The sequence below is a fragment of the Cynocephalus volans genome, chromosome 13, assembly GCF_027409185.1.
Source record: "Cynocephalus volans isolate mCynVol1 chromosome 13, mCynVol1.pri, whole genome shotgun sequence".
Classification (NCBI taxonomy): domain Eukaryota; kingdom Metazoa; phylum Chordata; class Mammalia; order Dermoptera; family Cynocephalidae; genus Cynocephalus; species Cynocephalus volans.
This window is the reverse complement of record NC_084472.1, coordinates 19,311,524-19,338,241: the sequence shown is the minus strand read 5'-3', so window position 1 is coordinate 19,338,241 and position 26,718 is coordinate 19,311,524. Positions and strand designations below refer to the sequence as shown.

The window sequence follows — 26,718 nt, the reverse complement described above, 5'->3', positions numbered from 1 at the left end:
GGGACCAGAGTGTGTGAGATGCCCTTGGAAAACTATCTGATGTGATGCCATTCCCTTATTATAAATTGGTGCCTGAGCCAGTATGTGGATTGTGGAAGCACCAGACTGTAGAGTGATTCTTAAGAGCTAATTCTAGTAATTAAAAAAATAGAAAAAGAAAAAGAATTATTATATCTACCCAGCTCTGCCCAGTACTGCAGGTATTGAAAGACTTTCAATATGCTCAATACCTTCATCTTTGAAAGCAAAATCTGACAGCATGTGTGCTAAATCTGGATTAGATCCCAGTGTACTACACTATGTGTCTCTTTGAGCTATAACCTTTTCCATTAACACTTACCATCTTTTACCTTGCCTTCCTGTATGTATGTTAGCCTCACCAAGAGTAGACCCCAGCATTAGCCCAATGCTAGTACTTCTCATTTATTTATTAGTATGACTTTTTAATTTTATTTATTTTTTGGTGGCTGGCTGGCATGGGGAACTGAACCTTTGACCTTGGTATTACAAGGCCATGTCCTAACCAACTGGGCTAACCAGCCATCCCTATGTATATTAGTATAGACTCGTGTGTATTTATTTTATAATTTGGGATTAAAATCTAATACTGTGTTATTTATTTTGTTGCTCAAATTGGTGCACTTTTGGCCATTAGGAGCATTTTCACATTGGCTCCTGCGTCCCTCAACATGCTTCTATCCTTTAGTTTTTTGAACACTTACTTTCTGGTACTATAGTAACTCCAGGTTTATCTTTTATTTTCCCTGTCCCGGTCTTAGAATCATCCATTTTCCCAAGAATCTCTGGTTCCTTTTATTGGAAAATGGTATTTAGAAACTAAGATGTGGGTGCTGGGTTTGTTCTTTTCTGCTGGGGTGTGATTGCTTCTAGGTCCTCTCAGTGGACAGAGCTAGGTAATACAGTTGTGCACTTCATAACGTTTTGGTCAATGACAGATTGCATGTATAACAATGGTCATTACAATCTTATAACATAAGATTATAATGGAGCTGAAAGATTCCTATCACCTAGTTATGTTGTAGCCATTGTAACATTGTAGCACAATGCATTACTACTAGGAGCAATAGGACATACCTTATAGCCTAGGTGTGTAGTAGGCTGTACCATTTAGGTTTGCGTAAGTACACTCCGTGATGTTCACACAACAATGAAATTGCCTAAGGACACATTTCTCAGTTGTCAAGCAATGCGTGTATATGTATGTACACTAACCCACGTATACACACATGTCTATAAGTTGTATCTATCATCCATCTACCTATCCATCCATCTATCTATCTATCTTGCTAGCTAGCTAACCATTAAACTGACCATGAGCTGGTCCAAAAGTAGTGAGTTATCTCAATTGATTGTTCACAGTCAGTTACGGATTGAATTACTTGTTCTACTCTTTCACTTCTTCTCACTACTACACTTGACTATTTTTTAAAAACAAACAAAAAACTAACTGTGAGTTCATGCTAATATCTCCCACATGGTTTTTCTTATTTTTCCCTTCTTGTTTATCTACAACTTTCATCTCTTATGGTGAAAAAACTGGCTTCCACAACCCTCCATTTGTTTACTTAATTGTTCAAACTAAGTATACATGTAAAGCAATTACTAACAACATTTTAAATGCAATTCTGTATCTAAGAATTTAACCTACCATACATTCACACTGGTATGCAGCAATATGTGGACAAGAACTGTTCATTGAAGCATTAGATTCTCTCCTCTCTTCTTTCCTTTCCTCCAAACATATTAGATTATCTTTGATTTTAAAAAACTTTATTGTAGACATTTTCAAGTATAATAGAAAAGCATTTTGAACCCTATGAAAGCATAATCCAGCTCTAACAATTTTTATTATTTTGCCTATCTTGTTTAATCTATTTCCCATATTTTTTGCCATTTTAAATAAATCCCAGATATCATATCATCTCACCTATAAATACTTCAGTAAGCACTTCCAACAGAGAAGGTTTTTTTTAGCATAACCACAATGTCATTATCATACCTAAAAAAATTAATAGCAATTCCTTTATATAATATGATACCCAATCTAAGGTAAAATTTCCCTGACTGTGTGAAATAAGTCTTTTTTTACAGTTGGTTTGTTTAATTCAGAATCTGTGGTAGACAGAATAATTTTCCTTTCCTCCCAAGGTGTCCACATTGTAAGTCCTGGAATGTGTGTTACCAGGTTACCTTTAGAGCTGCACAGTATTTGGTGTTTGGATGTACCATGGCTAACCAATAAGTTCCATGTTGGTGAATATTTGGGTTGTTTCTAGTCTTTGAGAAAGAACTGGTATATTCCTGTATATATTTTCTGTGGTGTTGTAAGGTGCTTCCTCCTCGGGACTCTGGCTTCTCATTTAGTCAGTGAATTCTGGGTCTGAGAACTGGCTCAAGTGTTGGAACCAAGCAAGGGATTGCCTCTTTTTATTAGGTAAGTTACCTTCAGCCCCTTGTTTCATCCATCTTTGATTTCTCTTGATCATTTATATTGAATAATACCCATGTTGGCTGCCCATCTATCTAGCCCCAAGGGTGCCCTACTAAAAAATCCTTTGGATCTTCAGCCACCAAAAAAAAAAAAAAAAAATTTGTATCTTGCTGTGGTTCAGGCCTTTTTTCCCCTCAACTTCCATAATGATCTTGCTGTTCCTGTGATAATTGTGCCTACCTTTCTTCTAATGGCTTAGCTTAGTCACATGGCCTCTATAAGTTTGGGAGCCTATCATCCCCATTGCTATCAGTAAGACTAGTTCTATAACATTCTCTTTCCTACTGTTAGCTTTGGCCTATAGAGGATAGTCACCACTGAGCTTCTCAGTGATTCTGGTCCTCCTCTCACCAGCTCATTCTTTATCACTTTGGGAAACAGGTTCTACTCCAGGCTGAGTTTCTGGTTTTTATATAGTATATCCATCATGGCCTGCCTATTTTTCTGAGTCTTTTGATTACTTATTACACTATCTTCCAAGGCAGTTCTGGCATTTTCACTTCAGTTAGTGTAGGCCATTGTTTTTTCTGCTTCTAAGAGTCGTTCTGTCAGCTTGGTGGCACTGTTTGCTGCATTCCTTGCCAGGCTGCTAAATCCTATATCCTAGGAAAGTGATCCTTGATTAACTTTCCTTTGTCCAACCTTATGTTCCATTTTCATTGATCTGGCATCCTCAGAGTCTAATCCCTTATATACTTTCTTAGCTTCTTCTGGAACATACCGACTAGATCTTGCAATTCCTTCAGCATATAGTCCATTTCCTCCCTTAGCAGGCCAAGCACTTCCTCTTCTGGGTCGTATAGAGGCTTGACCCTAGTTATTGGTGATGCTCATGAGGAAAAGAGGGGTTAGAACTTAGAGATGCGGGTGGAGAAGTGCCTTATCTCCAAGCAAGAGTGATGGGGTGAAAATATAGCTTTTAACAGAGAGGAATAGGCCATTTCTGTAGGACCAGAGGCTTCAGGGGGATCAAAGGTTTTAAGGTTTTTGAGTTTATCAACTTACATATCCCCATAAACAAACAGGTCTCTGACCATGACATCTTTTTCTCACCAGGGCCCTGACTTTGACATATCAGACTTTTCAGGACAGAGAATTCATCTTTTTTTTTTGGAACTCTGCTACTCTTATTTTGTAATTAAATCCTGAGCTCAATCCTCAGGTCTTTCTGTTCATTATCTGCTGCCAAGGAAGCTCTGTGAGTTTGGAGTTTTGCATTTCCCCTTAAATTGATAATTATTCTCAGCCTTTGATTATCTTTTTCTAGTTCATCAATGGCATTCAGCTACAGATATTTGATTCCATTGTCCTTATAATTAGTACTTCCACAAAAGCCTAAGTTGTTACAACTGCCAGTACATTTCCTTTCCATTGGTGTTCCATCTCTGTTTACCACATCTGAAAGTTTTAACAACTGCACTGCTACAACATGGCAGGTCCACCTACATCAGTGGTGTGGTCCTCATTTAGCCAGTTGGCTGATAATCCAGCTCTAAAATCCCATTTTAGGATCTACTTCCTTGGACCACTGTGGCACCAACCAATTGGGTTACCTGGGAAACAGATTGTGAGTATGTGCAGGAAGTTATTGGTGAGTGTTTTCAGGATCAACACCTTTGAAGGAGTGAAAAAGGTAGGATTGGGCATTAGGAAGAGCTGAACTGCAATGAAGTTGCACCAAAGGCCTCAGGCAATCCCATGGAGAGATCTGGAGCTAGATGAATCTTTATAGTTGTTCTTTCTCAAGACAAGGGGGCAGAGTCCTTATACCCCCAAATAGAACAGTCATTGGTTATGGACTGGGAAGCAGCTGTCTTCAGTCAAAGGTAATTTGTAAAGAGGATCTCATCTGAGAGCCATCAGCTGCCAAACTCATAAGAGTGGGATCACCTGTAGCTTATGTCATAATGAGGGGCTCTGAGTAATCCACCTGTGTAATACAGCATCCAGTATAGTATTTTTACAAGTGTATTTTTGGAATAAATTTCTAAAAATAGAATTGCTGGATTAATGTAAAAATATATATGTAATTTTGCTAGATATCGCCCCATTCTTCTCCATTGGTGTATTATTTTTTATTAGCATATTCATTATTACAAATCATACTTATTCTTTATGCCCCTTATCCAATCTTTCCCCTCCCTCTTCCCCTGCCCCCTCTCCCTCTCCCCTCTAATAACCATAGATTTGTTCTCTCCATCTGATGGATTAACTATTCCTCGGTTGGTTTGTTGCCTAGATGATCTGTTCAGTACTGAGACAGGTGTGATCAAGTCCTCCCCTATTATCGTAAATCAGAGCTTCTTCTATTACTCTGGAGTGGGCTTTGTGGAGAGACAGGACTTTTTTTTTTTTTTTTTTTTTGTCTCCTCTGATGCCTCTCCTTGTGTCAATGCATTTGAGAGTCTGGCGTGCCATCTGCACGGTGGCTGTGACTGCTGCTATTGAGACTAGCTGCTTTTGTGGCAGCCATGGCAATTGTGGTGGCTATGGTGGGCTATCCACATGGAAATGGTGTTTTTGGTGTGCTCTTTACCTTGTTGCAGCTGGGTTCAGCTTCCCCCAGCTTCATGCCTGAGGACCCTGGTGGGGCCCTGGGATCGTGGCAGCAGCTTGCCTAGTTGTGGCTGGGTTTGACTTCCCCCAACTCCATACCTCACTCTAAGTTGTTGTTCCAGAGTAGTTGGGAGAGAGGGGGAGAGGGGAAGAGGGAGGGAAAGAGGGTGGGAGGAGGAGGAAGAAGAGAGACATGATTGAAGCCTGTGGCACCCCTCTCATTCTGGCAGGGGAGACCAGGGGGCTTCTAGTTGTGACTTGGTCATTGCTGGGATAGATGCAGATGTCAGTGGGGGGTGGCTGAAGCCCTTAGCCCTCCATCGCACCAGCTCAGGAGCCCAGGGTGTTTCCCGTGGTGGCTTGGTGGTTGTCACTGGGCTGGTTGCAGATGTCGGGGGGTGTGACTGAAGCGCTTGGCCCCTATCACCCTGGCTCGGAAGCCCAGGGGGCTTCCAGTCCTTCTAGGCTTTATAGGTCTTCTTTGTGGTGTTAGACCTTTACTAGTTAATATCAAAATTTGTCTTTGATCTGTGGTGTTTTTTTTTTCTCTCAGTTCTGTGTTGGATTACTCGCTGTACCCACCACTTAAACTCTGCACTGGAACTAATTTGTTGTCCTTTGATTACTTCTAAAATGCGGGCACTTCCTGAGGGGACCAGCACATGAGCCCTGTAGTTGAGCTAAGCTAAATTCTTCATTTCTGCTGATTGCCTGGGGAAGGCTTTTTGTGCAGCTCAGGTTTTAATTGTTGACTTTGTAAGCACTTCCAGGTCTTCTGAGGACTGATACAACTGGGTTGTGTGGAAACTCTGGTCTGGGCCTGAGTCTTTTCAGCACACTGCACTCCCTGCAGTTCTACATTCTTTACCATTCTCCACTAAGTGGTCCTGTGCTGATTGGAGGGTAGATCAGCTGTCCATACTGTGCCCCAATGTTCCCTGGTGGGTCCATCTCCCCCACTGCCTGCACTCCAAACACTTCCCGTGTGTCATGGGCCTGTCCCTTGTAATGACTCACTGGCCTCTGAGTGGTTCCTTTGGCCTGGGGGCCACCAAGTCCCTCTTCTCCCCTGCCACCTCCAAGCAACTTCATCCGAAGGGCACAGCTATGACTTTTGCCAGTTCTTGCTCTGTGTGCCCTCCAGCTCCAGGCTTGAAGCAGCCAGGGCTCAAAATGGTGGGAGTGATCCTTTCTTTCTCTCATTGTGGCTTCTCCTGCCTTCATGAACTCTGTAGATCTCTCCTCTTTCCCTGAGCTCTAGCGGCCCCTGCTTGGCTGTCATTGCTTTTTAATAGCTGTAAATTGGTTGATTTGTGGGAGAGAATGATGCTTGGGACTGTCTATTCTGCCATCTTGACCAGAAGCCCATTGGTGTATTATTTTGTATTCCTGTCAGCAATGTATAAGAATGCCTGTTTCCATACCGCCTTGCAAACACAGTATGCTTTCAAACTTTTGGATTGCCAATCTGAAGAGTGAGAAGTGGTATTTCAGAGTTGTTTTGATTGCAAATTGTTTTGAATAGTAGAAACGTAGAAATCTGAATGTCTCAATAGGAGACTGGTTAGTTAAATTACAGTAACTACAATCTATATGTTAATACACTCTGTGATGTAAATATATATGTACTACTATAAATCTCTAAGATAATTAAATGAAAAAAAATTGCAGATAAATGTATAGAGTATGGTGTCCTTTATGTATAAACAAAGGATATTTATATTTATATTTATATCTACATTTTTGGATTTTTTTAGAAAATGCCTAGAAGACTATAAAAGAAAAACTATTCTGGGAAATGTGATTAGAAGCTGAAGAGGGATAAAGTACTTTTACTTTTTACTTAATGCCCTTCCCTACTGTTTGAAATTTTTATGGAAAGTAGTATTTATTTTATTTTATTTTAAAAAATGATATTGCTATCCGACCAACTGGTAATCACTTTTCCCCAGAGCTTTTGCCCTCATTTTATGCCTCATCAACTTGGCCAACCCTTTTAGAAAAAGAGAGCAGCTCAGAATTAGTTATTTAGATTGATTGCCAGTTTCACAGCATTCATGGAGGCCCCAATATGGCTAGAGGTCATGGTGCCCCAAACAATGACTAAGGTCTTGCTGTTTCTGTGCATTTAGAGCAAATCAGCTGTTTTTGGAGGAATAGGCAAATGAAATCGTGGGGAGAACAATTTAAGATAATGCATTTTTGGACTGACTTAATTGCTGATTTTTGGCCAAATAATCGAACTAAGTATGTTCTTTAGTGAATATTGGAACATTTATTCTTTTTTCATTTTATACAGCATTATTTTGATCATAATCCAACTTTTTTTAAAAAAATTTTATTTTGTCGATATACATTGTGGTTGATTATTGTTGCCCCTTACCTAAACCTCCCTCCCTCCTCCCTCTCCTCCCTCCCCCACAACAATGTCCTTTCTGTTTGCTTGTCGTATCAACTTCAAGTAATTGTGGTTGTTATATCTTCTTCCCTCCCCCCCGTTTTTTTTTTTTTTTGTGTGTGTGTGTGAATTTATATATTAATTTTTAGCTCCCACCAATAAGTGAGAACATGTGGTATTTCTCTTTCTGTGCCTGACTTGTTTCACTTAATATAATTCTCTCGAGGTCCATCCATGTTGTTGCAAATGGCAGTATTTCATTCGTTTTTATAGCTGAGTAGTATTCCATTGTGTAGATGTACCACATTTTCCATATCCACTTATCCAATGATGGACATTTGGGCTGGTATAACCCAACTTTTGAAGAACACTGTTAAACCCAATTTCATAGATGAACACTATGAACATTAAAAAGGCTATTAGAATTTAATAAACCTTCCAGGTAGAGTAATCCTTTGGTTTAATTCTTATTGGTATTTGGAATTAATATGCTAAGGTGATTATAGTCTAAGAAATTTGCCTGTAAATAAGTAAATAAATGGAGAATATTCAGGTTAACATCTATTACCTCCCTCCCCCCTAGTAATGTAGCAGCTAAGATTCTGATGTAAATAACTGATTTAAAACTGATCTATTTCTGACATCTCATCAGCTTTTCTCCTAGATAAAGCAGAAAAAAAACGTTGACACATTTCACAATTTAAATTAACAAAACCCCACAAAACATACAAAAATACTGTGTATATTGAGTAGACAACTAAAAGCTAATGTTAAGCACCCGAGAGAGTAAATAAGATAATTTTGGCTCGGCATATTTCTTGAGTGTTCATATAAATTGAGTGTTTTGAGATCTGTGCCAAGAAATGGATACAACCTTTCTACTATCAAATGCAGATTAAGCACTTGTCTGAAAATTTTTCTCAAGTAAGTCATTCATTAATCTGACATGCTCTTCTTTGTTTACACAGAGCAGGGTAAAGTTTTAGGTTTAGTTTTGTATTCTATTTCTGCTTTGCTAGGAAGGATGTAATTGTGTTTGGCATAATCTCATTGTTGGCCCATAATGAAAGTACAGGAAAGACCAGTAATAGCAAACTGCGTTATAACTGATAGAACCATCCACTTGAGCCTTAAATGTCGGTTATTACAAGTCTTGATTGATGATACCGCACAACAAAAACTTAATAATGTTTTCTTATAGTCAGGATATTCATAAGTAACTGTCAATTTTCTAGAATTTCCTTTACAGAGAACATCTTAGGCTCTTTTTTTTTTTTTTTGGTAGCTGGCTGGTACAGAGATCTGAACCCTTGACTTTGGTGTTACAAGATGGCTTTCTAACCAACTGAATTAACTAGCCAGCCCACATCCTAGGCTCTTAAACACAGTGGTATAAGGAAAATGCAAGGCTCTTTCCTGCTATGTCTGTCAATATCCTCCTTGTAGGAACCAATACTTGTTGGTGAGAGGCAGTTTAGACTGGACATTGTCTGGAGTTTGGGGTTTTTAAAGGGGCTATTTGGGAGGTATGTTGAAACTACTTCAAGCTTCTCTGCTTGCACACACACATGCACAAACAACCTTTTAGCATTAATAAAAGGGAGGGAAAAAAAGAACAAAACCGAAGGACAACCATCAGAAGCAGCTGTTTTGATGACAGTTCTGTTGTCCACACACCAACTTTTATTATTCCTGTGCTGGATGTTTTCCAATTGCATGCTCCACCCTTCGCTATCCTGCTTTCTGTCCAGAGAGGCTGACCTGTTTAGATTAAATCAGTGGTTTTCCAAGTGTAGCCCCTGGACCAGAAGCGTCACATCACCTGGGGACTTACTGGAAAGGCAAATTTTCAGGCCCTACCCCAGGCTTAATGAATCAGAAGCTCTGGGGATAGGGACCAGCAATTTGTGTTTTAACAAACACCCTAGGTGATTCTGCTGCATGCTAACACTGAGAATCACTGGACAACATAGTTAGGCTCCTTTGTGGCCTCTAGTTGTGTTTGGTCAGTTGCAAGCACAGGTAGGAAATCTGAGGGAGGGAGGAAAGTGCAGTCTGGACATTTATTTTCCCAGCTTTCTCCCTGTAAGGTCACTACCTCTTGGCTGTCTTCCTCTTATGGAGGCCACATCTCCTCTCAGGAGGCCTTCTATGCATTGTTACTCTTTGCCGGTCATAGTAACCTCTCCTTATCTTGAGGCTGTTGCTGTTACTAACCTTACAGTGTACTATGTTATCCCTTACAAGCTTCTCTAAAACCTTCCCACACTTTTGTAAACAGTCCCTAGTCCCTTTAATGAATTCTTCTCTATTACCCTGTTGGAGTGTGCCTGGACCATGACTGGTGCACTTCCCAATGCCAGTTTTTTGTGATGTTCACTTAAGTGACTCACTTTACTTTAGTGAATATCCTCTTTTCCTTTCCTTACTTCATAGGGTTGCTAGGAGGACTTAATGAGTTAATATGTTTATTACAGTGTATGGCTCATATATGTTCAATACATGGTAGTTTTGTGTAGAGGTGTTACAGTGTCTTTGCTGTATTTAATCATAAAATATCAAAATGTAAATGTCTTCAGCTCCACTGCCTCTGTCAGCTGTTTCTCCTTACCCCTTGGTCTTCCAGTATTAAAGCTGATTTTCATATTGATTAACTGATGTCAGATGATTGAATTATCATAACCATAAGAGTTCAACTATTTGGGCATACTGATTAGCTAAACATTAAAATCCATCTTAAATTGTCTGACTCAAAGTACCATTAAGGGCCCTGCCTGCCAGCCTGTCCAACTGATGACACCAGTGCACATGGCAACGTCACTGGGCACCCAGGAAGAAGCCCCACCCACCAGCATGCCCAACTGATTGCACCAGAGCACCAGTGACCTTACTGGCAGCAGCCATCCCTGCTGCTGCCACAGACACAGGCAAGTGGTCTGTGACAGCCACCACCACAGCAGCTGCCACCACAAAAGCAGTTTTGCTGCCACACCAGCAGCCACTGCCACCTTATAGGCAGCCTGCTGACCACTTATTTGCATAGACAGAAGGAGATTCACCAGTGGAGCCTGGGGAAAGAGGTGAATGAGTGCAGATCAATAATCCAGTGACCAAACCCACAGTGGGAATTATGCTGCCATATGTGATAACACACCTGGGGATGGGAGGTACATGCACAGCCCACAGGACTACCTTCATATTGGGAGAGACACATGCAAAACCCCCTGAGAGTACAGAAACCCAGGATACCCAGATAGAGTAAGGAAGGAAATTCTCAATCACTACCAACCCATTCCCCAACTGGGGACAGCAAGGTCCCAGGAGGAGCTTCTACCTGTAGGAAAGAGAAAAGAGATAACCTGCCCAGGGTCACCCATTCAAATCAAGGAAGACCAGTACATCCTGTGCATCCATCAGGGTCATGAGGGGCTAGCCAGGGTGTCAACAGCCTACCAAGGATCACCCACCACAGCCAAGGAGCAACAGGGCACCCAGGCACTTCTCTCAAGAACTCAAGAGCCTACCCATTTCCTGGGCCAGCCAACATAATGTCACCAACCTCACCAAGAAATCACTAAGTGCCCCAGTGACTAGGCTATGGAGGCACTCACACTCAATTGTAACACTGAATTTGGCTGAAGGATCCACGCGGTCTACCTGGAAAACCTACAATACACTCACTAGTGTAGTACAATTGTGTAGTGGTCTATACTACTGTGTCAACCTGGAACCAATACTAAAATTCCCCACTCAATGGTCATTATAAAACACATCTACAAGAGGAAGTCTCTCTCCTCAAGTCTGCTCCAAAGTAATAGAAAAAGCACCTGTTCTACCAGCTCACCAGACACCAATGTAGAAATAGTAGAAATACAAAAATATAAGAAAATATAACACCACTGAAAGAATATAGTAATTCTCAAGTACCACACCCTATAGAGCAGGAAACCCTTGAAATGACTAAAAAGGAATTCTGAGCAACAATCTTAAGGAAACTCAAAGAGATACAAGAAAACTCAGTTAGATGACACAACAAAATGAGAAAAATATCCAGGATCTGAAGGAGGAAATGTACAAAGGGATTAATGCCTTAAAAAAGAATGTAGCAGAACTCCTGATTCATTCAACAAAATAAAAAACACAACTGAGAACTTAAGTAGCAAGCTAGAGCAAGCAGAAGTAAGAATTTCTGATCTTGAAGATGATCTTTTCAAAATAACCCAGGTCCCCGCCAGCACTTCAGGGCCCCACCCAGTGGCACGGGACATGGAGCTGGGACCTGACACCCCCCACAACCAGGCACACCACCAGTGCCTGGGGACCCTGCCTGGGGGCCCAAGGCATGGAGCTGAGGACCAGCCCCACCCCCGCAACCAGGCACACCACCAGTGCCAAGGAGCATGCCAAAAACATCACCTCCATGTGGGTGGCCCATCACAGCCACCACAGTAACCACGGCTGTGGTGAAAGTGGCTAGAAATCACAACCACCATGTGGGTGGTCCGCCAGCCACTGGAGGGCATTGACACAAGGAGAGTCACTGGCAGAGACCAAAGAAAAGAAGATGGTATCTATCTTCACAAAGCCCATTCCAGAGTGACAGAAGAAGTATCTGCTCTATGATAATATTGGGAGACCTGAACACACTTCTCAGTGCTGGACAGATCATCTAGGCAACAAATCAACAGAGTAACCATTACTCTTTCAGAGTGAAAGAAGAAATCTAGGGTTATCAGTGGTAGGAGTGGGGAGGGAGAGGAGGATAGGGAGAGATTGGACAAGGGACATAAATAATAAGTACAATTTGTAACAATATACATACTAGTAATATTGATTTGATCAACATATGTCAACATTCAATCCCCAAAATATGTATAATCAATTATGATTCAATAAAAAACAAAACAAACAAACAACTCCCCCCCAAAACCAGGTGGACAAAAAAAGAGAAAAGAATTTTTAAAAATGAAGGAAATGTAAATGAGCTAGCAGACAACCTGAAGTGCACAAACATATGAATCATGAGTGTTCCAGAAAGGGAGGAGAAAGGAAAAGGCATTGGAAACTAATTCAATGAAGTAATAGCAGAAAACTCCCCAAGTATAGGGAGAGTCATGGACCTTCAGTTCCAGGAGGCTCACAGATTTCCTGAACAGATTCAATCTAAAAAGTTCCTCTCCAAGACACATTATAGTCAAACTGGCGAAGTTCAAAGATAAATAGAGAATCTTAAAAACAGCAAGAGAAAAGCATCTAGTCACCTATAAGTGAGTCCCTGAAAGACTACCAGCAGACTTCTCAACAGCAACCATAAAGGCCAGAAGAGAATAGGAATATGTAAAAAAAAAAAAAAAAAAAAAAAAAGCCAGCCAGGAGTATTACACCCAGCAAGGCTATACTTCAGAAATGAGAGAGAAATAGTGTATTTCCCAGACAAACAAAAACTGTGGGAGTTCACCACCACAAGATAAGCCCTACAAGAAATCCTCAAGGGAGTCCTGCATCTGCAATCTGAAAAACAATAATCACTACCATTGATACACAAGAAAGAAAAAAACCCACTGATAGAACAAAAATGCAAATGAGAAAGAGAAAGAAACTTTATCTAACCACCTCAAAAAACCAACAAACATGGAAGACAAAAAATAAAAGGGAAGAAAGAAACAAAAGACATTTTAAACATCCAAATAAAGATTGATAAAGATGCCAGGAGTAAGTTAATATCTTTCAATAATAACCCTCAATGTAAATGGATTAAATTCCCCATTCAAAAGACTCTGATTGATTGGATTTAAAAGCTGGACCCAACTATATGCTGTCCTCAGGAGACTCACCTTACCTGTAAATACACACACAGACTAAAAGTGAAGGGATGGAAAAAGGTACACCATGCAAATGGAAACCAAAAACAAGCAGGAGTTGCTACTCTTATATTGGACAATGTAAACTTCAAGCCAAAAACCATAAAAAGAGACTAAAAAGTTCATTATATAATGATAAAGGGATCTATCTAGCAAGAAGACATAACAATCGTAAATATACATACACCCAACTCCAGAACACCCAGATATATAAAGCAAACACTATTAGACCTCAAAAAAAGAGATAGAATCCAAACAATAATAGTTGGGACCTGTATCCCCATCTCTCAGCATTCGACAGATCATCCAGGACAAAAAACTCAACAGAGAAACATAGGATTTAAACCACACTTTAGACCAACTAAACCTGGCAGATATCTACAGAACATTTCATCCAACAACTACAAAATATACATTCTTCTCATCAGCACATGTGACATTCTCCAGGATAGACCACATGTTAGGTCACAAATAAAATCTTAGCAAATTTAAAACATTGAAATCATTTTGAGTATCATTTCAGGCCACAACAGATTAAAACTAGAAATTAATAACAAACAAAACTCTGGAAACTATACAGATACATGGAAATTAAGCAACATGCTCCTAAATGACCTGTGGGTCCAAGAATAATTTAAAGAGGAAATAAAAAAATTCTTGAAATTAATGAAAGTAAAGTCCCATCACACCAAAACCCATGGGATACAGCAAAAGCAGTACTGAAGGGGAAGCTTATTATAATAAATGATTACACCAAAAGAATAGAAAGATTTCAAATAAACAACCTAATGCTATACCTGAAAGAACTATTAAAACAAGACTGATCTCATCCCAAAATTAGTAGATGGAAAGAAATAATTAAGATCAGAGCAGACCTAAATGAAATAGAGACACAAAAGCAATACAAAAGATCAGTGAAAGAAAAAGTTGGTTTATTGAGAAAATAGGCAAAATAGATATGCTGTTAGCTAGGCTAACTAAAAAAAGAAGAGAGAGGACGCAATTAAGAAAAATCAGAAATAAAAAAGGAGACATTAAAACTGGTACCACAGAAATACAAAGAATCATTAGAGACTATTATAAACAACTATATGCCAAAAATTTGAATAACTGGGGGTAATGGGCGAATTTCTGGACACTACAAACTACCAAGAGTTAACCAAGAGGACATAGAAAACATGAACAGACCAATAATAAGCAATGAAATTGAAGCAGAAGTCAGCAGTCTCTCAACAAAGCAAAGCCCAGGACTGAATGACTTAACTGCTGAATTCTACCAAACCTTTAAAGAGGGATTAATACCAATTCCTTTAAGCTATTCTAAAAAATTGAGACAGAGACTATTCTTTCAAATTCAGTCTAAGAGGCCAGCATCACCTTGATACCAAAAGCAGAGATACAAAAAAACCCCAAATAAACAAAAAAACAAAAAAACCCAACTACAGGCCAATATCTCTGATGCACATAGATGCAAAAATCCTCAACAAAATATTAACAAACAGAATACAGCAACAAATCAAAAAAATTATCTTTCATGTTCAGGTGGGACTCATCCAAGAGATGCAAGGATGGTTCAACATATGCAAGTTAATAAATGTGATACACACATCAACAAAATCAAGGACAAAAACCACATGAATATCTCAAAAGACAGAAAAAGCATTTGAGAAAATTCAACATCACTTCATGATGAAGACTCTCAGCAAATTAGGTATAGAAGTAAAATATCTCAACACGATGAAAGCTATATATGACAAACCCTTCACCAGTATCATCCTTGAATGGGGAGAAGTTGAAAGTTTTTTCCTTAAGAACAGGAATAAGACAAGGGTGCTCACTCTCACCACTCCTATTTAACATAGTACTGGAAGTGCTAGCTAGAGCAATCAGGCAAGAGAAAGAAATAAAGGGCATCCAGATTGGAAAAGATGAAGTCAAATTGTCCCTGTTTTCACATTACATGATCATATGTATAGAAAAGCCTAAAGACTCTACAAAAAAGCCGTTAGAGTTGATAAACAATTTCAGTAAAGTTTCAGGATATGAAATCAACATCCCCAAATCAGTAGCATTTTAATACTCCAACAACAAACTAGCAGAAAAAGAAATTGAGAAAGCTAGCCCATTTACAATAGTCACCAAAAAAATAAAATACCCAGGAATACAGTTAACAAAAGAGGTGAAAGATCTCTACAGTGAGAACTACAAGTCACTGCTGAAAGAAATTAAAGAGGACACAAAAAGATGGTAAGACATTCCATGCTCTTGGATTGGAAGGATTAACATTATGAAAATGTCCATACTACCCAATGTGATCTACAGATTTAATATAATCCCCATAGAAAAACCAATGGCATTCTTCACAGAAATAGAAAAAACAATCCTAGTATTCATATGGAACAACAAAACACCCCACATAGCCACAGTGGTCCTGAGCAAAAAATAAATAAATAAATAAAAAATAAAGCTGGGAACATAACACTACCTGATTTCAAATTGTACTACAAAGCTACAGTAACCAAAACAGCATGGTACTATCATTAAATAGACACATGGACCAATGGAACAGAATAGAAAACCCAGAAATCCACCCACATGCTTACACCCAACTGATCTTTGACAAAGGCACTAATTACATACATTGGGGAAAAGACTGCCTCTTTAATAAAAGTCGTTGGGAAAACTGGGCATCCATACATAGAAGAATGAAACTAGACCAATACCTCTTGCCATATAACAAAATGAACTCAAAATGGATTAAAGAGTTAAATATAAGACCTGAAAGTATAGAACTTCTAAAAGAAAACATAGTGGAAACACTTCAGGAAGTAGGACTGGGCAAAGACTTTATGAATATGACCCCCAAAGCACAGGAAATAAAAGGAAAAATAAAGAAATGGGGTTATATGAAACTAAAAAGCTTCTGCATAGCAAAAGAAGCAATTAACAGAGCAAAAAGGTAACCAACAGTATGGGAGAAAATATTTGCAAATTGTGCATCTGACAAGGGATTAATATCTAGAATATAGAATGAACTCAAACAACTTAACAGTATAGAACAAACAAACTACCTGATTTAAAAATGGGCAAAGGAGCTGAATAGGGACATGAAATCATCATGTTAAAGGGATACCTCTACTCCTATGTTTACTGCAACTCTATTTACAATAGAAATAAATAAGTGGACTTCTTGGAGATTTGCCTGGTTCTTGGACTTTCTTTGGCAGCATGGCCCCCAAATGCCAGTCTTCCCTTCTACCTCAAATGAAGAAATCAAGACCAAACAAGACCACCTCCTGTCCCAAGGTCAGAGGAGACATCAGCCTCACTGCACTTCCCAAAGAAAGAAAAAGAACAGCAAGTAGCAATTGAACATATTGATGAAGTACAAAATGAAATGGACAGACTTAATAAACAAGCCAGTGAGGAGATCTTGAAAGCAGAACAGAAATATAATAAATTCCGCCAACCATTTTTTCAGAAGAGGTCAGAATTGATCACCAAGATCCTGAATTTTGGAGTAACAACATTTATCAACCATCTGCAAGTGTCTGCACTGCTTGGGGAGGAAGAAAAGGAGGTGCTGCATTATTTGACCAGAGTTGAAGTGACAGAATTTGAAGATATTAAATCAGGTTAAAGAATAGATATTTATTTTGATGGAAATCCTTACTTCGAAAATAAAGTTCTCTCCAAAGAATTTCATCTGAATGAGAGTGGTGATCCATCTTCAAAGTCCACTGAAGTCAAATGGAAATCTGGACAGGATTTGATGAAACGTTCAAGTCAAACATAGAATAAAGCCAGCAGGAAGAGGCAGCATGAAGAACCAAAGAGCTTCTCTACCTGATTGACCATTCTAATGCAGGTGCAGATGAGTTAGGAGAAGTCATTAAAGATGACATTTGGCCAAATCCATTACAGTACTAATTGGTTCTTGATATGGATGATGAAGAAGGGGAAGGAGAAGAAGATGAAGATGACGATGAAGAATAAGAAGGATTGGAAGATATTGATGAAAAGGGGATGAGGATGAAGGTGATGAAGATGAAGATGATGATGAAAGGGAGGAAGAAGAGGAGGAGGAAGGAGAAGATGACTCATAAAACACTGATGGATTCCAACCTTACTTTTTATTTATTTATTTTTTTTTTGAAAGATGACCGGTAAGGGGATCTCAACCCTTGGCTTGGTGTTGTCAGCACCACGCTCAGCCAGCGAGCAAACCGGCCATCCCTATATAGGATCCGAACCTGTGGCCTTGGTGTTATCAGCACTGCACTCTACCAAGTGAGCCACAGGCCGGCCCTCCAACCTTACTTTTTAAAAAAATTTTTTTTTCAGTCTCTGGGAGCAAGTTGCAGTCATTTTTTTTTTTCCTCCTTTTTTTCCTCCTCATGTGCTCAGTTGCCCTGTTCTTGAGGTCTCTTTTCTCTGCACCATGGTTCTCAACTTGTAGGGGGGAGATGCCTTGAGTAGAATACAATGGGAAAAGAATCTCTATCCCTTTCTGTTCCAAATTCATTTTTATCCTTTCCTGTCACCACAAAAACTGTATGGAATTAACACCACCATGCTCTGTGGGAAAAAAGAAAAACCGTCTGCTCCCTTCGCTTTGCTGGAAGCTGGAGGGTGCTAGGCCCCTGTGTAGTAATGCATAGAATTCTAGCTTTTCCCCTCCTTTCTCTGTATATTGGGCTCAGAGATTATGCTGTGTCTCTATGTGAATATGGACACTTAGCATTTACTAACATATATGTGTCTACTTTCTCGTTTAAAAAACAAACAAAAAAGCCCTTTAAAAAATGGGGTTACCCAAGGTCAGCAAAGGGTGGATTTGAGATGTTTGGGTGGGTTAAGTGGGCATTTTGTCAACATGGCTTCTCTTTTTGCATGTTTAATTGTGATGTTTAACGGACATCCTTGCAGTTTAAGATGACACTTTAAAAATAAAATTCTCTCCTAATGATGACTTGAGCCCTGCCACTCAATGGGAGTATCAGCAGAACCTTATTTGGAATTGACATTCTCTATTGTAATTTTGTTCCTGTTTATTTTTAAATTTTCTTTTTATTGCACTGGAAAGGAAAGATAATATTCAGTTTTATTTTTATTTATTTATTTATTTATTTTTTTTTTTTTGTGACCGGCGCTCAGCCAGGGAGTGCACCGGTCATTCCTATATGGGATCCGAACCCGCGGCGGGAGCGTCGCCGCGCTGCTAGCGCAGCACGCTACCGAGTGCGCCACGGGCTCAGCCCTAATATTCAGTTTTAAACGTTAAACATGTACAAGTTGCTTTGTTACAATAAAACTAAGTGTGTACACAAAAGGGGAAAAAAAAAAAAAGTGAAGCAAACCAGTCACAGAAAGAGAAATACCATGTGTCCTCAGTCATAAGTGAGAACTAAAAAAATAAACAAATAAAAAAAGAAAGATACATACAGCAGTCATAGTAAGTTGTTGAATTTTCAAAAGGAGAGAGCTGAGCTGAAGTTACCAGAGGTGGGAAAGGGGGAGAGGGAGAAGAAGGGGATCGGGGTAAGGGAAGAATGGTAAAGGGCCGTGAAAATAAATTACATTGTGTAATGTTGAATAAACTAATTATTTCGATTTCAGCATCACATATTACACACAGGTATTGATATTCAACGCTGTACCCCACAGCTACGTACAATCAAGTGTATTTCAAAAATAAAAAATAAAAATAAATTTTAAAAATGTACCATTACACTCAATAATTAAGTGTGATTATTATCTAATATGAAACAAGTAGGAAGATTTTCATTTCCTTATAAACAGTTGTTCCTTTTCCTTAATGGACTTTGAGTGTACTGACACTACTGTGAACTTCTTTCTCATTAGTAGTAAGACATTATGGAATAATGTTTTAAAAATTTTGAACAATGGGCCCCACATTTCATTTTGCACTGGACTCCATAAATTATGTGGTTGGTTCTTGCTCTGCCATGTTCATATTTGTTCAAGATGACCAAATAATAGAGAAAAATAAGTGAAATAAGCCAGGCATAGAAAGAGAAATATTGCATGTCCTCACTTCTAAGTCGGAGTTGAAAAAAAAAAAAAAGAGGAAAGAAGAAAAGAAACAATCGCAATAATACATTGAACTTTCAGAAGGAGAGAATAGAAGTGGGAAAGGGGGAGGTGAAGTGGGAGGGGGTCAGCGAGAAATTGGTTAATAGACACAACGAACGACCTATTTAATTATGAATAAGCTAATTATCCTGATTTAACCATCACAAATTGTACACAAGTGTTTTCTTTGCCTTCTTGTAAACAAGTATTGATAGCCAACTCTGTACCCCACAAATATGTATAATCAATTAAGTTTCAATAAAAAAAAATAAGATGACCAACTAAGCATGATCACTATCAAAAATGAGGTCTGATTGTTAGTATTATATCTATTAATAATTGCTTTATTCATATTGGTCTCTAGAGGAAAATTTTTAAACTTCAACTCTCAGGTATTAAAGAAATATGTTCCTCTCAAAGACTGAAAAATAGTATCACCTTTATCACTATTTCAAATCAAATGTAACAGATAAAGGAACAAATAAGATTAAGTACCTGAAGTCTTCGAGATTATGCAGAAAATGAAAACACTGAGAGGCTCACTTTAGGCTCTAACAGGAATTTCTGTTCTGTTTCATTGGGCAACCAAACCATGAAGACTCTGATTCAAAGCTATAGACATGAATGAAATATGTTTTTCTTTGGAAAGTTTTTTCTTTTTTTTGAGAGTCAAATAAGGAACAATAGATGTCCTTTGTAGCTCAGCAACAGGTAAATATCATCTAACCAATAACAAAAATTAGCAACTTTCCCAAATAACTTAAAATTAGTGATGGAAATAAAATACCTTGGGTGTGAGGAGAAACTTTTTCTACAGGGTTGAGTCTTGGCCATGAAAATGGATATAATTTCTGGTTAAAAATTTATTTCCTGAAAGAGTATATGTCTAATACCTGACATAAAGGTGACTCAGAATGTCACTATTTCCATTTTTGGCATCCAATTCACAAATCTTAGAAAAAGTTACATGTGCCAGTTAAAAACTTTTCCCAAGATGGTGAAAAAACAGTCCATTCAGTTAGGGCTTGCACTGCAGGCTGTGTCACTATCTTTACTCTGACCAGTTTTTGTGGGGCATAGCATAGTGTGTAATTGGGTCCATTCAAATAATTTACCCCACTGTATATTCTTAATACACAGAACCGTGCCACAGTAAGTGAAGAAATTTTACTACTCAAAGCAGCTGTGGGCTAAAACAATGTTGGGGCTTTCAGGAACAGGTATATTGGAGGCTTACAATGTGTGGGTAGAGTTGTGAGGCCTCTCATGCTGCTTTGTATACATCATCTAGGATTAAATGCTCTAGGCTTTGGATTTCTCTGTGCTTTCTTATCACCTAGAACTTTTCCCCTTGTACTCCTTGACTGGACTCCACTAAAGGAAATTTATCACATTCAAACTTAGTATCTATTTTCTAATTGGGCAAACCACCCAACAAGTGTTTTGAAGAAAGAAAGAAAAAAACCCAGCAAGTGATTGATATACTATTTCTTCCTCATAAATCACTAAAGAGGACCCTTTGAGAGCACACAGACTGTGATGAAATGGGCTTAGGGAATCTCCTAAATAGAAGATTTCCTGTCATTTACCAGGCTCTAAAAAGTCTTGTTAGAGGCAGCTATCAATGTGTCTTACCAGAAATTCTAGTCTACTTTAAAAAATTTATTATTATCCAAGTTCCACGTTGTTTTGGTGTACTTTGAAAAACCACTAATGAAGTTTTTCCAAAGAAGAAGAGTTTAGAGATAAAATACAGCAAACCCTTGAACAACATGGATTTGAACTGCATGGTCCACTTATATGTGAATTTTTCAGTAAATATGTTGGAAAAGTTTTGGTTAGGTATGTAAAGACCAGGGGGGAAAGCGTCCAATGTACTTAAGCAGTGAAGTAATTAAGTTACTGGGGAGTCAAAAGTTAGACTTGGATCTTCAATTGTACACAGGGTCAGTGCCCCTAATCCCCCATAGTTCAAGGGTCAATTGTACACCCAACTGTTTTTTGTTTGTTTGTTTTTTTTAACTTTTATTTTGTCGATATACATTGTAGTTGATTATTGTTGCCCCTTACCTAAACCTCCCTCCCTCCTCCCGCTCCTCCCTCCCCCCCAGCAATGTCCTTTCTGTTTGCTTGTCGTATCAACTTCAAGTAATTGTGGTTGTTATATCTTCTTCCCCCCCACCCGATTTTCTTTTTGTGTGTGTGTGTGTGTGTGTGTGTGTGTGTGAATTTATATATTAATTTTTAGCTCCCACCAATAAGTGAGAACATGTGGTATTTCTCTTTCTGTGCCTGACTCGTTTCACTTAATATAATTCTCTCAAGATCCATCCATGTTGTTGCAAATGGCAGTATTTCATTCGTTTTTATAGCTGAGTAGTATTCCATTGTGTAGATGTACCACATTTTCCGTAGCCACTCATCCGATGATGGACATTTGGGCTGGTTCCAACTCTTGGCTATTGTAAAGAGTGCTGCGATGAACATTGGGGAACAGGTATACCTTTGACTTGATGATTTCCATTCTTCTGGGTATATTCCCAGCAGTGGGATAGCTGGGTCATATGGTAGATCTATCTGCAATTGTTTGAGGAACCTCCATACCATTTTCCATAGAGGCTGCACCATTTTGCAGTCCCACCAACAATGTATGAGAGTTCCTTTTTCTCCGCAACCTCGCCAGCACTTATCGTTCAGAGTCTTTTGGATTTTAGCCATCCTAACTGGGGTTAGATGGTATCTCAGTGTGGTTTTGATTTGCATTTCCCAGATGCTGAGTGATGTTGAGCATTTTTTCATATGTCTGTTGGCCATTTGTATATTTTCCTTAGAGAAATGCCTACTTAGCTCTTTTGCCCATTTTTTAATTGGGTTGCTTGTTTTTTTCTTGTAAAGTTGTTTGAGTTCCTTATATATTCTGGATATTAATCCTTTGTCAGATGTATATTTTGCAAATATTTTCTCCCACTCTGTTCGTTCTCTTTTAACTTTGTTAATTGTTTCTTTTGCTGTGCAGAAGCTTTTTAGTTTGATATAATCCCATTTGTTTATTTTTCCTTTGGTTGCCCGTGCTTTTGGGGTCGTATTCATGAAGTCTGTGTCCAGTCCTATTTCCTGAAGTGTTTCTCCTATGTTTTCTTTTATAAGTTTTATTGTTTCAGGGTGTATATTTAAATCCTTAATCCATTTTGAGTTGATTTTAGTATATGATGAGAGGTATGGGTCTAGTTTCATTCTCCTGGATATGGATATCCAGTTATCCCAGCACCATTTGCTGAAGAGGCAGTCCCTTCCCCAGTGAATAGGCTTGGTACCTTTGTCAAAGATCAGATGGCAGTAAGTGTGTGGGTTGATTTCTGGATTCTCTATTCTATTCCATTGATCAGTGTGTCTATTTTTATGCCAATACCATACTGTTTTGGTTATTATAGCTTTGTAGTATAGCTTAAAGTCGGGTAGTGTTATGCCTCCAGCTTTATTTTTTTTGCTCAGCATTGCTTTGGCTATGTGTGGTCTTTTATTATTCCATATAAATGTCTGGATAGTTCTTTCCATTTCTGAGAAAAATGTCTTTGGAATTTTGATGGGGATTGCATTGAATTTGTATATCACTTTGGGTAGTATGGACATTTTCACTATGTTGATTCTTCCAATCCTAGAGCATGGGATATCGTATCTTTTCTAATTTCTCTCAGCAGTGGTTTGTAGTTCTCATTATAGAGATTTTTCACCTCCTTGGTTAACTCAATTCCGAAGTATTTTATTTTTTTGGTGGCTATTGTAAATGGGCAGGCTTTCTTGATTTCTCTTTCTGCATGTTCACTATTGGAGAAAAGAAATGCTACTGATTTTTGTGTGTTGATTTTGTATCTGCTACTGTGCTGAAATCATTTATCAATTCCAACAGTTTTTTTGTAGAGGTTTTAGGCTGTTCGATATATAGGATCATGTCATCTGCAAACAGGGACAGTTTGACTTCATCTTTTCCAATCTGGATGCTCTTTATTTCCTTCTCTTCTCTGATTGCTCTGGCTAGTACTTCCAACACTATGTTGAATAGGAGTGGTGAGAGTGGGCATCCTTGTCTAGTTCCTGTTCTTAAAGGAAAAGCTTTCAGCTTTTCCCCATTCAGGATGATAGTGGCAGTGGGTTTGTCATATATGGCTTTAATTATGTTGAGATACTTTCCCTCTATACCTAACTTATAGAGGGTCTTTGTCATGAATGAGTGCTGAATTTTATCAAATGCTTTTTCAGCATCTATAGGGATGATCATATGGTCCTTGTGTTTGACTTTACTAATATGGTGTATCACATTTATTGATTTGCGTATGTTGAACCAACCTTGCATCCCTGGGATGAATCCCACTTGATCGTGATGAATAATTTTATGTATGTGTTGCTGTATTCTGTTTGCTAGTATTTTAGTGAGGATTTTTGCATCTATACTCATCAAGGATATCGGCCTGTAGTTTTCTTTTTTGGTTATATCTTTACCTGGTTTTGGTATCAGGTTGATGTTTGCTTCATAGAATGAGTTTGGGAGATTTGCGTCTGTTTCAATCTTTTGGAATAGTTTGTAAAGAATTGGTGTCAATTCCTCTGTGAATGTTTGGTAAAATTCTGCTGTGAATCCATCTGGTCCTGGGCTTTTCTTTGTTGGGAGCCTTCTGATAACAGCTTCAATCTCCTTTATTGTTATTGGTCTGTTCAAACTTTCTACATCTTCACGGTTCAGTTTTGGGAGCTTGTGTGTGTCCAGAAATTTATCCATTTCCTCCAGATTTTCAAATTTGTTGGCGTATAGTTGTTTATAGTAGTCTCGAATGATTCCTTGTATTTCAGATGAATCAGTTGTAATATCGCCTTTTTCATTTCTAATTTTTATTATTTGAATTTTCTCTCTTCTTTTTTTTGTTAGCCATGCTAATGGTTTGTCAATTTTATTTATCTTTTCAAAAAACCAACTTTTTGATTCATTGGTCTTTTGTATTGTTTTTTGGGTTTCAATTTCATTCAGTTCTGCTCTGACCTTAATGATTTCTTTCCGTCTGCTAACTTTAGGTTTGGATTATTCTTGTTTTTCTAGTTCTTTAAGCTGAAGTGTTAGGTTGTTCACTTGCCATCTTTCCATTCTTCTGAGGTGTGCATTTAATGCAATAAATTTCCCCCTTAATACTGCTTTTGCAGTATCCCACAGGTTTTGGTATGATGTATCATTATTATCATTAGTTTCAATAAATTTTTTGATTTCCTGCTGGATTTCTTCTTGGACCCATATGTCATTAAGTAGAATGCTGTTTAATTTCCATGTGTTTGTATAGTTTCCAGAGTTTCATTTGTTATTAATTTCTAGTTTTAATCCATTGTGGTCTGAGAAAATACATGGGATAATTCCAATTTTTTTGAATTTATTGAGAGTTGATTTGTGACCTAATATGTGATCTATCCTGGAGAATGATCCATGTGCTGATGAGAAGAATGAATATTCTGAGGTTGTTGGATGGCATGTTCTGTAGATATCTGCCAATTCCAATTGGTCTAGAGTCTTGTTTAGATCTTGTGTTTCTCTAATGATTCTTTGCCTAGATGATCTGTCTAATATTGACAGTGGGTGTTCAGGTCCCCTGCTATTATGGTATTAGTGTCTATTTCCTTCTTTAGTTCTAATAGAGTTTGTTTTGTAAATCTGGCTGCTCCAACATTGGGTGCATACATATTTATGATTGTTATGTCTTCTTGATGGATCAGTCGTTTTATCATTAAGTAGTGTCCCTCATTATCTCTTTTCATGGTTTTTAGTTTAAAGTCTATTTTGTCCGATATAAGAATAAATACTCCAGCTCGTTTTTCTTTTCTGTTTGCATGGTAAATCTTTTTCCATACTTTCACTCTTAGTCTATCTGAATCTTTCTGGGTGAGGTGGGTCTCTTGTAGGCAGCATATAGTTGGGTCCACCTTTTTAATCCAGTCAGCCAGTCTGTGTCTTTTGATTGGGGAATTTAAGCCTTTTACATTAAGAGTTGTTATTGAAAGGTGTTGATTTATTCCTAGCATTTTATTGGTTGTTTGGTTGTCTTAGGTGTCTTTTGTTCCTTGCTTTCTGATTTACTGTTTGGTTTCTGTGTTTGTTGGTTCCTTAGGTTGTAGATAGCGTTTTTGTTTGATTGTTTTCTCTTCATGAATGCCATTTTTATTATACTAGTGGGTTTTGATTTTTCTTGGGTTTTTATGGCAGTGGTAGTTATTTTTCTGGAACCAAACCCAGTACTACCTTGAGGATTTCTTGTAAGGGTGGTCATGTGGTAGTGAACTCCCGCAGTTTTTGTTTGTCTGAGAAATATACTATTTGCCCTTCATTTCGGAAGGATAGCCTTGCAGGGTAGAGTATTCTTGGCTGGCAATCTTTGTCTTTTAGTATTTTGAATATATCGTCCCATTCCTTTCTAGCTTTTAGGGTTTGTGATGAAAAGTCTGATGTTAGCCTGATTGGGGCTCCCTTATAGGTGATTTGATGCTTCTCTCTTGCAGCTTTTAAGATTCTCTCTTTGTCCTTGAGTTTTGTCAATTTGACTGTAACATGTCTTGGAGAAGCCCTTTTTGGGTTGAATACGTTTGGAGATCGTTGAGCTTCCTGGATCTGTAGATCTGTGATTTTTCCTATACCTGGGAAATTTTCTGCCACTATTTTGTTGAATATGTTTTCAATGCAATCTCCGTTTTCCTCCCCTTCTGGGATACCCATGACTTGGATATTTGAGCTCTTAAGGTTGTCTGATATCTCTCTCAGATTTTCTTCAATGTCTTTGATTCTTTTTTCTTTTTTTTTGTCTGCTTGTGTTATTTCAAACAGCCCATCTTCAAGTTCAGAGGTTTTCTCTTCAACTTCGACAAGCCTGCTGGTTAAACTCTCCGTTGTGTTTTTTATTTCGTTGAATAACTTCTTCAGTTCAGCAAGTTCTGCTACATTTTTTTTCAGGACATTGATTTCCTTGTACATTTCCTCTTTCAGATCCTGTATACTTTTCCTCATTTCATCATGATGTCTAGCTGAGTTTTCTTGTATCTCATTCAGTTTCCTTAGAATTATCACTCGAAATTCCTTGTCAGTCATTTCAAGGGCTTCTTGTTCTATAGGATCTAGAGTTTGAGATTTATTAACTTTTAGTGGTGTACTTTCTTGATTTTTTGTATTTATGGTATCTTTTTTTTGGTGTTTATTCATTGTGGCCGGGGGTTTCACAGTCCACCGGTTTGAGACTATTGACTAAGATGTTGCTGTGGTTGCCAATTTG

The 26,718-nt window shown here is 38.4% G+C and overlaps 1 pseudogene; it reads left to right on the top strand.

Moving 5' to 3' along the window:
* The first annotated feature begins 16,555 nt into the window (after nucleotides 1-16,555).
* Nucleotides 16,556-17,433, top strand: LOC134361598 (protein SET-like; annotated as a pseudogene).
* The last annotated feature ends 9,285 nt before the right edge of the window (nucleotides 17,434-26,718 follow it).